This window comes from Pecten maximus, chromosome 10, assembly GCF_902652985.1.
Source record: "Pecten maximus chromosome 10, xPecMax1.1, whole genome shotgun sequence".
In the NCBI taxonomy this organism is placed as follows: Eukaryota; Metazoa; Mollusca; class Bivalvia; order Pectinida; family Pectinidae; genus Pecten; species Pecten maximus.
Genome location: NC_047024.1, coordinates 8,600,354 through 8,616,373, shown reverse-complemented (window position 1 = coordinate 8,616,373; position 16,020 = coordinate 8,600,354). Strand labels below are relative to the sequence as shown.

Sequence of the window (16,020 nt, the reverse complement as noted above, 5' to 3'; positions counted from 1 at the left end):
GTACACTACTCCAGCCAGCAGTCTGCTTCAGGGGCCCCCAATGGGGATTCACCATTGTTACCAACAAAGTAATGTCACTATTTCATATTTTGTGAAAAATAAACAAAACAAGTCAACCGGTACCTCCCATGATGGTTTTTCTTTTCTTTACCACATGTATCACAATTATTCTTTGTTTGTTTCTAATTTTGTGTTAAGGTTTTGATTATTTTCAGTGTGAAGTTAATACAACCAGTGTTTACTATGACAGTTTGTAATAGAGCCATTTTCATCTGACCACTGCCTCTGGTATGTCCCACTTGTTGGCCTGATAGTGACCCCAGGTGTTATTCTCACTATATCCAATTGTACATCTCAATAGTATATAGTAGGCGGGCATCTAAATATACCACAGAGGGTACAGCAGTGCTTGTTTGTTTATGTTGTGTAACTGGTAAGATCAACATCTCTGCTACCAACAGGGAAGTAAGTGGAGAGCAGGCAATGCATATAGGGGAGCTAATGAGGAGGAGGAATAAGGAGACACAATGAGGGGAGAAGAAGTTATATTGGAAGGGGAGGCATTGAGGATAGGAAAGACAATGAAGAGGGGAAGAGGTTAGGAGAAAAGGATAGAGAATGAGGGGAGGGGAGACAAGGAGGTAATAGGAGGATATGTAGGGGAAGAGGTAAGGAGAAAAGGATAGAGAATGAGGGGAGGGGAGACAAGGAGGTAATAGGAGGATATGTAGGGGAAGAGGTAAGGAGAAAAGGATAGAGAATGAGGGGAGGGGAGACAAGGAGGTAATAGGAGGATATGTAGGGAAAGAGGTTAGGAGAAAAGGATAGAGAATGAGGGGAGGGGAAACAATGGGGTAATAGGAGGATATGTAGGGGAAGAGGTAAGGAGAAAAGGATAGAGAATGAGGGGAGGGGAGACAAGGGGGTAATAGGAGGATATGTAGGGGAAGAGGTAAGGAGAAAAGGATAGAGAATGAGGGGAGGGGAGACAAGGAGGTAATAGGAGGATATGTAGGGGAAGAGGTAAGGAGAAAAGGATAGAGAATGAGGGGAGGGGAGACAAGGGGGTAATAGAAGGATATGTAGGGGAAGAGGTAAGGAGAAAAGGATAGAGAATGAGGGGAGGGGAGACAAGGGGGTAATAGAAGGATATGTAGGGGAAGAGGTAAGGAAAAAAGGATAGAGAATGAGGGGAGGGGAAACAATGGGGTAATAGGAGGATATGTAGGGGAAGAGGTAAGGAGAAAAGGATAGAGAATGAGGGGAGGGGAAACAAGGGGGTAATAGGAGGATATGTAGGGGAAGAGGTAAGGAGAAAAGGATAGAGAATGAGGGGAGGGGAGACAAGGAGGTAATAGGAGGATATGTAGGGGAAGAGGTAAGGAGAAAAGGATAGAGAATGAGGGGAGGGGAGACAAGGGGGTAATAGAAGGATATGTAGGGGAAGAGGTAAGGAGAAAAGGATAGAGAATGAGGGGAGGGGAGACAAGGGGGGTAATAGGAGGATATGTAGGGGAAGAGGTAAGGAAAAAAGGATAGAGAATGAGGGGAGGGGAGACAAGGGGGTAATAGGAGGATATGTAGGGGAAGAGGTAAGGAAAAAAGGATAGAGAATGAGGGGAGGGGAAACAAGGGGTAATAGGAGGATATGTAGGGGAAGAGGTAAGGAGAAAAGGAAAGAGAATGAGGGGAGGGGAAACAAGGGGGTAATAGAAGGATATGTAGGGGAAGAGGTAAGGAGAAAAGGATAGAGAATGAGGGGAGGGGAGACAAGGGGGTAATAGGAGGATATGTAGGGGAAGAGGTAAGGAGAAAAGGATAGAGAATGAGGGGAGGGGAGACACGGAGGTAATAGGAGGATATGTAGGGGACGAGGTTAGGAGAAAAGGATAGACAATGAGGGGATGACAGAAGGCATAAAGGAGAGGAGACATCATTGAGGGCAGGAAAGACAATGATGAGGAGGAAGGGGCTGAAGGAGATCTAAGTACAATACCTGTCTACCCAAACACAAGTACTCTTCATCTTAATCTTCACTATAACCATAATACAGGGACCTGTTGTATAGTAACACTTACATCCCTAACATACAGACACAATTGTAGTCAGCACCTTCCATGGTTGAATTTTATCTTTTAATTTGTAAGAAAGCTTTCTCTGCTGTAGTTGACTTTTGTTACAGCTGTCATATCAGGTAACGACCACAAACACCTGTACAGGTATATATTTATCCTAGGATGATGTCGATCTCTACATGCTATATAGAGTACAGCTACTGTTCTACGTAGCACATTATCAAAATCCTTACCCTAGCCTGTGAGTCAATAATTATTAGCCCTAACATTCAGATCCTCTGACTCAAAAAATGGACAAAAGGACAGACATCTTCAACATGTGATCCTGTACGAGAAGCTTGATTAAATCTTGTTTTTTATTTTGACAGTAGATTTGAGTAGCTATCACTGATTGTATTCAACTTCTTATATATTTGAGTTACACTAAAATGGGGATAATTTAAAATGAATGCTTAAAATTTGGTAAATCATGTGCAGATCTTTTTTTATCTTCTGTGATGAATGTAATTATTGGAGATCTTTTAATGTCTTGTTGCCTAAACTGTCGTTTTACAAAGATGACAATAATGCTGATACAGACAGTAGTATTTGAAGGAAAAGAGGACATAAATATATGGATCTGTACAAATATTTACTGTAATAGTTGAATCGAAAAGCCATTAAGGGAAACACAACTACATATCATGATTATATAATGCATACGAAGATTCAAATGAATTGGTCAAAAATGGTAGAAACTCTCTGGACAAGATTTAAAGTAATATTTTTAAATAACCTTGTGGAAGTATAAATTTGAAAAATCTATATGAAGAATTTTTCATTTTCTTGTTGTAGAGAGTGGGTCGTGACTCCTATGAAGTAGATGGTTTGTATACAAGACATATGATCAACCAACATGTCACTATTATACATGATATCCATAGACAGTGCAGCATACTGTATATGGCTTGAGCTATTAGTTATGGACAAGATATAGATGTATGCATGAAAAATGTTTTTAATATATCATATAAACTCACAGACCAGGAAGAATATAGCAGTAACATATCTCAAGACAACAATCTTTCATGACTGTCTGATGACATATAAGCAACCAAGTCCAACCCAGGAAACCTAATCATTGGAGAAAATAATCCCCTTTTAACGAAAACAGGAAGCCTTGAGATGAGGAAAGGTAAAAGAAAAAGAATCAGTGGATTAGGTTGGGGGTTTATATATGTCATTTATCAAGACAGTCATTTCATGATTTTTTTTTCAATTGTGATAATGTAGTTGGCCATGCTGCTGTACTTACAATTATTGTAGTCAAGATCCGGTCTCTCACCTAAGACTTAAGGTCAACAGGTACCAGCTGTTCACCTGAAATACAACCATAAACAATTTCAAACAATGACATAAATACCATATCATATTTCATAAATACAACAAGACATCCCAGAGGAATCTCTGCACCCACCATTGAAATTTCTTTATTGGTTCTATATGTAAGACTGATCTTCTCTACTTTTCTCTCCCTTCTTCTTTTCCTCTTTATAATCTGATAACAACAAATGGAACCTACATGTGAAATTTGAGAAACATCCCTCCATAACTGTTCATCAAAATCCAAGATGGTCACCTGTTGGTCATTTTGTTTTTCTGATCAAAAATCTAAATTGAATTGCAAAACAAGTGACCAAGGGGAATCTACACACGATGCTCGAGAAATATCGCTGCAGCTTCAAGTCTCAAAATTCAAGATGGCCGTCTGTTGTCCATATTGTTTTTCTGATCAAATATCTAAATTGAATTGGCACAACAAGAGACCAAGTTGAACGTACACATGAAAATTAAGAAATATTCCTGCAGTACTTTTCAAGAAATAGCAATAACAAGGATTGTTTATGGACGGACGGACGGATTGATGACAGCCAGACGACAGACTGATGATGGACCATGGATGCAAGGCGATTTTCTCAGTCATAAACATACTGCATAAAACAGATACCATCTTCTGTTAGGTGAAGCTGTTTCTTATGCATGTACAATTTGAATGTTTTGCCGCTGGAAACTGTTGAAATATTACGATATACTGGTTAATTTTAATCTGCCATTATACTGCTATTACCAATATTGTTGATCACAAACGGAAAACAAAACAGTTTATTGGCAAGCTGCAAAGGTGTTTTCTGCAACACAAATCTACCAGAATCCATTCGGAAAAAAAATTTATTACTGAAAATTTAAAAAGGCGTCTTTTGTATTTGCAGAGCTGATGAATGGCAGCATAGCATTGTTTGAAGTGTGTACTGCCATGCCAGGAGAGTCCCTACAGTAACATGAATGTAGTATGGCCTTGCTGCAACATCTTATCACCCAATATACTTGAAATATGTTCCAAATTAAATCACAATTTCATTGGTAATCAATGCTCTCCTGCTTTTATTGGTGTTCTCCGATGCCTCCTTCCGCCCTTCACCAAGTGCTCCCAGTCCTCCTGACAACGAACAAAGGCCACCTATCTGTCGTAATTCAATTTTCATTTCGAACATCATCAAGATGTGTGTAGTAGATTTTTCTATACTTTAATCCATTTGCATTTACACTTTACTACATAATTCTAGAGGGAAGACTAGAGGTATACATACCGAAAATTAGGTTTGACACTTTGATCTATAAATTCTTCAACCTATCACCTGGTATTCAAATCCTGAAATTTGTGCTTAGATATATACAGCTAACTGTACATTACTTTGAGGTAAATGATTTTGGTGTCCTTCCCATGTGATCAAACTTTACACTGGAATGGAAAGGGTCTTTATAATGTCACTAGTATATAGGAGGTATCACTACTGTACTAAGGTTACTGAAGATCTAAAAGCATTCAGTCTTCTGGTAAACATATTACAATAACTAAATGTAATATTATATATTACATTAAGCGAAGTTTAGAGCATATGTATGATAATTACAAAATTATTATCATCATTAAAAATTATTTATCTTTTTTTTTATGACTGGTGAGAATTCAGTAATATCAATAATGTGGTCATTCAATGATGACCTAGCTTAATATGACATGTGAGAATTCAATGAAGACCTTATTATGTCAGGTGAGAATTCAATGATGACCTTATTATGACAGGTGATAATTCAATGATGACCTTATAATGACAGGTGATAATTCATTGATGACCTTATAATGACAGGTGATAATTCAATGATGATCTTATTATGACAGGTGATAATTCAATGATGGCCTTATTATGACAGGGGAGAATTCAATGATGGCCTTATTATGACGTGAGAATTCAATGAAGACCTTATTATGTCAGGTGAGAATTCAATGATGACCTTATTATGACAGGTGAGAATTTAATGATGACCTTATTATGACAGGTGAGAATTCAATGATGACCTTATTATGACAGGTGAGAATTCAATGATGACCTTATTATGACAGGTCATGGTGATAATTCAATGATGACCTTATAATGACAGGTGATAATTCAATGATGACCTTATTATGACAGGTGAGAATTCAATGATGGCCTTATTATGACAGGGGAGAATTCAATGATGACCTTATTATGACAGGGGAGAATTCAATGATGGCCTTATTATGACAGGGAGAATTCAATGATGACCTTATTATGACAGGGGAGAATTCAATGATGGCCTTATTATGACAGGGGAGAATTCAATGATGGCCTTATTATGACAGGGGAGAATTCAATGATGGCCTTATTATGACAGGTGAGAATTCAATGATGACCTTATTATGACAGGTGAGAATTCAATGATGACCTTATTATGACAGGTGAGAATTTAATGATGACTTTATCATGACAGGTGAGAATTCAATGATGGCCTTATTATGACGGGGAGAATTCAATGATGGCCTTATTGTGACAGGGGAGAATTCAATGATGGCCTTATTATGACGGGGAGAATTCAATGATGGCCTTATTATGACGTGAGAATTCAATGATGACCTTATTATGACGGGGAGAATTCAATGATGACCTTATTATGACATGAGAATTCAATGATGACCTTATTATGACAGGGGAGAATTCAATGATGGCCTTATTATGACGGGGAGAATTCAATGATGGCCTTATTATGACAGGTGAGAATTCAAAGATGACCTTATTATGACAGGTGAGAATTTAATGATGACTTTATTATGACAGGTGAGAATTCAATGATGACCTTATTATGACAGGTCATGGTGATAATTCAATGATGACCTTATAATGACAGGTGATAATTCAATGATGACGTTATAATGACAGGTGATAATTCAATGATGGCCTTATTATGACAGGTGATAATTCAATGATGGCCTTATTATGACAGGGAGAATTCAATGATGGCCTTATTATGACGTGAGAATTCAATGATGACCTTATTATGACAGGGGAGAATTCAATGATGACCTTATTATGACGTGAGAATTCAATGATGGCCTTATTATGACAGGGGAGAATTCAATGATGACCTTATTATGACGTGAGAATTCAATGATGACTGGTGAGAATTCAACATCCTTTATTATGACATGTAAGAGTTCAACACCCTTTATTACAACAGTATAGAATTAGCATGAACATAAAAAAATAAATGCAAATTAAGAAAATATCTATGGAATGCTATGCTCAATGTTGATCAGAAAAGCGATGGGTGAGAAGTGTTAATTTAGGTGTTTTTCTCCTGAAAAATTCATTAGCTTCGAAAAAATTCAAAGGTCTTTCTTGACAGACATATTTCACTTGTAGAAAATGTTGAATTTCAGGTAAATACTATTTCCACAAACTTGAAAGCATTATAGATTAGTTTATAGTACCTGCATTGTTGTTTAAGAAGAAGGGTTCCATCATGATTCAATTTCCTTTTTTAATTTTCATCAATTGTAATTAATTTTCTTCTCTGTAACTAAGCAATTTTATCCTTATCTACAAAACTCTGACAAAATATCAGGAATCACTTCCTTTCCTTTTTCATTAGATTTTATTTGATCAAAAAGGTTACAATGACAAATTACTGAAGCGGAGCCTCTGTCACAAAGACTGGATTCAAACTTCACATACTACATATGTACACTGTGTACGTTATAGATTAGGTTTATCAAAAGACTTCATTATTGATTCAACAGAAATAACCTGGACAAGTGCCAGAGGTACTTATATATAAATTAGTATCCAGGATCTATCTCCCTTCCTCAACGTCGTATGACAAGTGTCAGAGGTACTTACTACCCAGGATCTATCTCCCTTCCTTAACGTCATATGACAAGTGTCAGAGGTACTTACTACCCAGGATCTATCTCCCTTCCTCAACGTCGTATGACAAGTGTCAGAGGTACTTACTACCCAGGATCTATCTCCCTTCCTCAACGTCATATGACAAGTGTCAGAGGTACTTACTACCCAGGATCTATCTCCCTTCCTCAACGTCATATGACAAGTGTCAGAGGTACTTACTACCCAGGATCTATCTCCCTTCCTCAACGTCGTATGACAAGTGTCAGAGGTACTTACTACCCAGGATCTATCTCCCTTCCTCAACACTATTGTGTAGAGTCCTATCTTTAAACTATACTTCTAAGTGATATTTTCTGATCACTTTCCTGTATTTGACACCTTGTCAGGTTTTATATATGCCATTGTAGTGACATGCACCTGATGTGGTGATGGGAGACGAGACTGGTACTACATGTAGTGTCATCTCATGGTGTCTGTATTCTCTAATGAATCGTTAAATGATGACCTTCTGTTTTAGTGTCCCTTCAGTTCCTGTTGTTTCAGATCATGATTGATGATACACCTGGTATTCCAATAGTATATAACTGCTTATATTGAATATGTTGAGAATATTTGTGCATATCTTATGCAGATTTCAGGCAAATGACATACCTCTTAACAGGTCTAATCATTAGCTAAACACAGTTAGCTAAAGCTTTCAGTTTCACAGTGGATTATTATATTTATCAGTTATTCAGAAATGTGATATTCAGTGGGTGTCACAAAATATGACTCTCATGCATGTGATTCATTGTGCTGTGAACACCACCCGTCTAACACTACATTCACTTTACATGTACATGATACCAGCATATTGTTACTAGCTTACTGCACAAAACTCAACTCAAGGTTGACCAGCAGATCTTCCATACAATGCACAAGATCTGATCTGTAACAAGATTTAAAAGAGCACTGGCACATTTGATTGCAGTGTCTAGATTAATTGCGTAATCATTGCCAGGTATAGCTATAGTATAGTCTCTCTGTTAAACTCTACAGATTAGGTACTGATGACAGGTGTATAGATTACAGGTAGTGGTACGTATATGTTTTTATGAATCTTAATTTCCTGGTGATATTAAAGGAGATTGATCGCTACCTGATAGATTTTAATTTGGTATGGTTTGAGATAATTAGTGTAGTATATATTGGTAACGTAATGTATGTTGTACAGTGGTTCATCACCTGTAATGAATTAAAATCTAGGGTCTCTAGCACTAATTTAAAATTTAAATATTACAATTTAAATTCAGTACTATGTATTACTGTATCATTTATCAATTAATAGCGATCAATGTGTTCAAAGAAGTGTCAGTTATTTCTGCCATAAGTTTTACAATTGAATGTTTTGGACACACCATCTGACCTAATTATAATTGTTCATGTAGGATTAAAAGTTAATTGGGTTTAAAGCATATTTGATATATATTATTCACCAATGAGAGAGGTACCCCCGGTTTAAGGTTTAATTTTCTATGGCACTATATATATATACACACAGGCAGTTATCAACAGACTGTTTCAGGGTAAATAACTCTTGGGCTCTCATCAGCCATCGCTGAACTTAACAGTAATGCCTCTGTGATTGATGAAGGCTTTTTACATTATGTCTACTGCAGCCACTGTTACAACATGATATATACCTACATATATACATGAATGTTGAGTTTTTATACTCTATTTTGTTAAAGTTTTCATTTTATCACAAACATCAGCAGTTCTACCCCTGGCGGCTAGCAGACCCATCACTAGGTGAGGTAGTGTTCTGGCCTCCCTAATATAAAAGATTTTATCAGTGAGTGAATTAGAGCTGTTATATGATCCTTCCACAGTCACTGTAACCCAGCCCATCTAGACCTGTAGCTAAGTCAGACCGAGGTGGCTCCCCTATCTAACACCTTGGGGAGTGGAGGGGATAGGCTATATTGTGGTTCCCCATCTAGCATTACAGGAAGTGGAGGAAAGGGGCAATGGTGGTTCCCCATCTAATATTACAGGAAGTGGAGGATAGGGACGTCTGTGGTGGCTCCCCTAACACCTTGAGGAGTGAGGAAAGGGGCTTTGGCAGGTTCCATATCTACCATTTCAGAGTGGAAGAGTGAGGCTGTTGTGGTTCTCCATCTAACATTACAGGAAGTTGAGGGGTGGGGCTTTGGTAGGTTTCACATCTACCATTACATAGTGGAGGAGTGAGGCTGTTGTGGTTCCCCTAACACCTTGAGGAGTGAGGAAAGGGGCTTTTGTAGGTTTCACATCTACCATTACAGAGTGGAAGAGTGAGGCTGTTGTGGTTCCCTATCTAACATTACAGGAAGTTGAGGAGTGGGGCTATGGTTGATTTGATCCCATTCCTATTTCCATTATCATCTTGTTTATTGTATGTATGTATATTGAATATACTTGAAATGAAAAATAAAATAAAGTTTAAACTAACATAACAGGAAGTGGAGGAGAGATGGCCTACGCTTAGTATGGTGGTTCCCCATCTGACATTTCAGAAAGTGGAGGAGATGGACTATGGTGGTTCCCATCTGACATTACAGGAAGAAGAGGAGAGGGGCCGCGATAGTTTCCAATATCTAGCGTCACAGCAAGTGGAGGAGAGGGGCTCTGGCTGTTCCCCATCTCCCCATCTACAGGGCTTTTTCTCATTGATTTGGGAAGGGACCTTTTTGTCTCATTTTGGGAAGAAAATTGATGAATTGGGAAAGATTTTTTCAGGAGTAAACTACAAATTTTGGGAATTTGGCTTAAATATGAAATAATTTCAATTGGGAATGGGGCCCATTAACGGCCCCAAAAAGCCCCCAGAAAAAGCCCTGATCTAACATTACAGAAAGAAGAGGAGAAGCTTAAGGCTGTGGTGGTACCCCAGAGGGACTGTTGTGGTTCCCCATCTAAAATTAAAGGAAGAAGAGGAGAGGGACTGCGGTGGTACCCCAGAGGGACTGTTGTGGTTCCCCATCTAGCATAACAGGAACTTGAGGAGGTGGAAGAGAGTGGCTGTTGTGTTTCCCATCTAACATTACAGGAAGAAGAGGAGAAGGCTGTGGTGGTACCCCAGAAGGATTGTTGTGGTTCCCCATCTAAAATTAAAGGAAGAAGAGGTGAGGGACTGCGGTGGTACCCCGGAGGGACTTGTGGTTTCCCATCTAACATGACAGGAAGAAGAGGAGAGGGCTGTGATGGTTTCCTTGTTTAACACCACGTACTACTGCTATTTTTGTTTGTTTTACTGGTATTGTAACAGTGGCCATTAGCTAGTACATTAATTAATCTGTGACAGGAACAGACTCCATTCTGTAGATAGATTTTTGTTTGGCTAACAACCAGTGTATTCTACTAATATTTCAGTCCAAATAGTTACTGGAATAAGGTCAGAAATCAACGCATTAAATTATATGCATTACTAAACTTCAAAAAAGTTCATGATTTGTTTTTAAATTTTGAATGACAAGATATCAACAACTTCATGATTTGGCAAAACATTTATATCTAAACCATAACTAGAAGCTGCTAGCATTTAGTGACAACCTAAATATTTGACTCAGCTGGAGATAGATTGACAAGCGGGGTCTCCCAGTAAACATATACAATAGGTGTTAGTTACATTGTGTACAGGTATGGTCACACCTGGCAGTAAACAGAATGCTGTGTCCAGAAAATCAAACCTCAAATCACACTCTACACAAACAGCTTGCTGACCTCTGTGTCATCTAGCCAGATCTCATGTTGGTTTTCACTCAACCTACATATGTTACAAAACTGGAAGTTGATTTTAATTTTAAAACCTTTTTTTTTTTTTTTAGATTTCTACAGATAAGTTTTTCCTTGAGATGTATGTATATACAATATACAAGGCCCTAAATTATGATTACCTGAGATGACCTTTATAAGTCTGATCCAGGGCCTATGTATACAGTTTACTTATACAGAAAGCTATGATAAAATATTTAATTATATGTCCATAAAATAGAAAATCATGGAAAATTCATCAAGTTTTTGTTTGAAAATATGAAGTCCTTCAAAATTTCACAAGGTACGTACATACTCACAAAATATATATAATCTATCTTGATTATAGATCCCAACAGATGGGCGGTTATATAATTGACAATCAAGAAATCTGAAGGTGCATACATTGAACATTCAAATAGTGATTGACAGTGGATCAGTATAACAATATTTTGTCTGTAGGTATATCTGTAAACCTGTGTGTTGTTGTAACACTACCTAGTGTATTTATACCTGTACAATAAGTGTGTATATATCTCACAGAAAACACTGTACACTGTCTACCTGAGCACACTCTAAAAAGCATTGTCATCTTTAACAAAATTCCATTTCATTAAAAAATTAATTTTTTGATCATTTAATAAACTTGATCATTTTAAAATTTGATCTGTACTTAAAAATATTTTGGACACAATTCTAGAAATTGTAAAGAAAATTTTGCATGGTAAATGGTTTACAGAGTTGAAATTCTCTCAAGCTAATAAGACATTTATAATGTGTGTCGTATATTACAGGTATATTGTGTGTACAGGTAGGTAGGTCTGTTTTGGTAGGTATATCTGTATTAATCAAATTGCCTTGCCTCTAGCCTCCATTTGCTAGATTTTGATCTCTTAATACAAGTAGCAGTGAGGCTAGGGTTTGTATCTAGGTCATTAGTAAAATAGCCGACCTGGTCTAGTGTGATTATCTTTAAATGTCAGCTGATAAAATTGAATTTTGTTGATACATCAATCTAGACAAACAACTGTTTAAGATATGGGACTGACAGCAGTTTTCACTACATGTAGTGTCACAGTAGAACCATCACTTCATACCTTAACGAGCAGATTTATCAATCCTGTAATAAATCCAAACTTATATCTTTAACTTTCTCACAAGTTACAAATTTAACCCCTTGTTAAGAAACATACCTGTTTGCAATAAATGTTAATGGGGGCTTATAGCAGGGCAGATAATGTCATAGGGTGACTGGGTCTATGATATTCATCTCCAGTTTTCAGGGAAACCGCTATAAAGTTGAATTAATGAAATATAATTCCTTCTGTTGGTTTGTTAATTTTCACCTCATAATAGTAATTACGAGATATTGATGACTGTTTTCTCGGTCACCAAGGCCCATATGACTTTGGAAACTGTGGTGATAACAGTATACGACTATATAAGTTTGGAGACAGCAGTGATGACAGTATGTGACTATATAAGTTTGGAGACTACAGTGATGACAGTATGTGACCATATAAGTTTGGAGACTACAGTGATGACAGTATGTGACTATATAAGTTTGGAGACAGCAGTGATGACAGTATGTGACTATATAAGTTTGGAGACTACAGTGATGGCAGTATGTGACCATATAAGTTTGTAGACTATACAGTGATGACAGTATGTGACTATATAAGTTTGGAGACTACAGTGATGACAGTATGTGACTATATAAGTTTGGAGACTACAGTGATGACAGTATGTGACTATATAAGTTTGTAGACTATACAGTGATGACAGTATGTGACTATATAAGTTTGGAGACTACAGTGATGACAGTATGTGACTATATAAGTTTGGAGACAGCAGTGATGACAGTATGTGACTATATAAGTTTGTAGACTACAGTGATGACAGTATGTGACTATATAAGTTTGGAGACTACAGTGATGACAGTATGTGACTATATAAGTTTGTAGACTACAGTGATGACAGTATGTGACTATATAAGTTTGGAGACTACAGTGATGACAGTATGTGACTATATAAGTTTGGAGACTACAGTGATGACAGTATGTGACTATATAAGTTTGGAGACTACAGTGATGACAGTATGTAACTATATAAGTTTGGAGACAACAGTGATGACAGTATGTGACTATATAAGTTTGGAGACTACAGTGATGACAGTATGTAACTATATAAGTTTGGAGACTACAGTGATGACAGTATGTGACTATATAAGTTTGTAGACTACAGTGATGACAGTATGTGACTATATAAGTTTGGAGACTACAGTGATGACAGTATGTGACTATATAAGTTTGGAGACAACAGTGATGACAGTATGTGACTATATAAGTTTGGAGACAACAGTGATGACAGTATGTGACTATATAAGTTTGGAGACTACAGTGATGACAGTATGTAACTATATAAGTTTGGAGACTACAGTGATGACAGTATGTGACTATATAAGTTTGGAGACTACAGTGATGACAGTATGTGACTATATAAGTTTGGAGACTACAGTGATGACAGTATGTGACTATATAAGTTTGGAGACTACAGTGATGACAGTATGTGACTATATAAGTTTGGAGACTACAGTGATGACAGTATGTGACTATATAAGTTTGGAGACTACAGTGATGACAGTATGTGACTATATAAGTTTGGAGACTACAGTGATGACAGTATGTGACTATATAAGTTTGGAGACTACAGTGATGACAGTATGTGACTATATAAGTTTGGAGACTACAGTGATGACAGTATGTGACTATATAAGTTTGGAGACTACAGTGATGACAGTATGTGACTATATAAGTTTGGAGACTACAGTGATGACAGTATGTGACTATATAAGTTTGGAGACAACAGTGATGACAGTATGTGACTATATAAGTTTGGAGACTAACAGTGATGACAGTATGTGACTATATAAGTTTGGAGACAACAGTGATGACAGTATGTGACTATATAAGTTTGGAGACTACAGTGATGACAGTATGTGACTATATAAGTTTGGAGACTACAGTGATGACAGTATGTGACTATATAAGTTTGGAGACTACAGTGATGACAGTATGTGACTATATAAGTTTGGAGACTACAGTGATGACAGTATGTGACTATATAAGTTTGGAGACTACAGTGATGACAGTATGTGACTATATAAGTTTGGAGACTACAGTGATGACAGTATGTGACTATATAAGTTTGGAGACTACAGTGATGACAGTATGTGACTATATAAGTTTGTAGACTACAGTGATGACAGTATGTGACTATATAAGTTTGGAGACTACAGTGATGACAGTATGTGACTATATAAGTTTGTAGACTACAGTGATGACAGTATGTGACTATATAAGTTTGGAGACTACAGTGATGACAGTATGTGACTATATAAGTTTGGAGACTACAGTGATGACAGTATGTGACCATATAAGTTTGGAGACTACAGTGATGACAGTATGTGACTATATAAGTTTGGAGACTACAGTGATGACAGTATGTGACTATATAAGTTTGTAGACTACAGTGATGACAGTATGTGACTATATAAGTTTGTAGACAGCAGTGATGACAGTATGTGACTATATAAGTTTGTAGACTATACAGTGATCACAGTATGTGACTATATAAGTTTGTAGACTATACAGTGATGACAGTATGTGACTATATAAGTTTGTAGACTACAGTGATGACAGTATGTGACTATATAAGTTTGGAGACTACAGTGATGACAGTATGTGACTATATAAGTTTGGAGACTACAGTGATGACAGTATGTGACTATATAAGTTTGGAGACTACAGTGATGACAGTATGTGACTATATAAGTTTGTAGACTACAGTGATGACAGTAGGTGACTATATAAGTTTGGAGACAGCAGTGATGACAGTATGTGACTATATAAGTTTGTAGACTACAGTGATGACAGTATGTGACTATATAAGTTTGGAGACTACAGTCATGACAATTAAGTTTGAGACAACATGATACAGTAAAGTTGACTATATAATTTTAGACTACAGTGAGACAGTTGTGACTATATAAGTTTGGAACAGCATGATTGACAGTATTGACTATATAAGTTTTGGACAGCTGATTACATATGTGACTATATAATTTTGGGCTACGTGATACATATTGCTATATAAGTTTGTAGACTATACAGTGATGACAGTAATGTGACTATAATTTTGTAGCACATATGACTTTGTGACTATATAATTGTAGACTCAGTCTGAATAAAAAGTTTGGAGACTACGTGAAAAGTAGTACTATTAAGTTGTAACTACTGATGACATAGGTACTATATAGTTTGGAGACACAGTATGACAGTATTGACTATTAGTTGGAGACTAAAAGTCACATTAAGTTTGGAGACTACGTTGACAGTATTGACTATAAGTTTGTGCTACAGTGACAGTAGGTCTATTAGTTGGAGACACAGTGATGACAGTATGTGACTATATAAGTTTGGAGACTACAGTGATGGCAGTATGTGACTATATAAGTTTGTAGACTACAGTGATGACAGTAGGTGACTATATAAGTTTGGAGACAACAGTGATGACAGTAGGTGACTATATAAGTTTGGAGACTACAGTGATGACAGTATGTGACTATATAAGTTTGGAGACTACAGTGATGACAGTATGTGACTATATAAGTTTGGAGACTACAGTGCTGACAGTATGTGACTATATAAGTTTGGAGATGAGTGATGACAGTATGTGACTATATAAGTTTGGAGACTACAGTGATGACAGTATGTGACTATATAAGTTTGGAGATGAGTGATGACAGTATGTGACTATATAAGTTTGGAGACTACAGTCATGACAGTATAAGTTTGGAGACAACAGTGATGACAGTATGTGACTATATAAGTTTGTAGACTACAGTGATGACAGTATGTGACTAT

At 36.9% G+C, this 16,020-nt stretch overlaps 1 protein-coding gene across 1 annotated transcript in view; it reads right to left on the bottom strand.

Annotated features, from left to right (window-relative positions):
* LOC117335458 (collagen alpha-2(I) chain-like) overlaps positions 1–16,020 on the bottom strand; it is a 101,586-nt gene that overhangs the window by 67,189 nt on the left and 18,377 nt on the right. Inside the window, 1 exon segment of the mRNA XM_033895464.1 lies at positions 3,370–3,434. The gene's annotated coding sequence lies outside the window, so the exon portion shown is untranslated.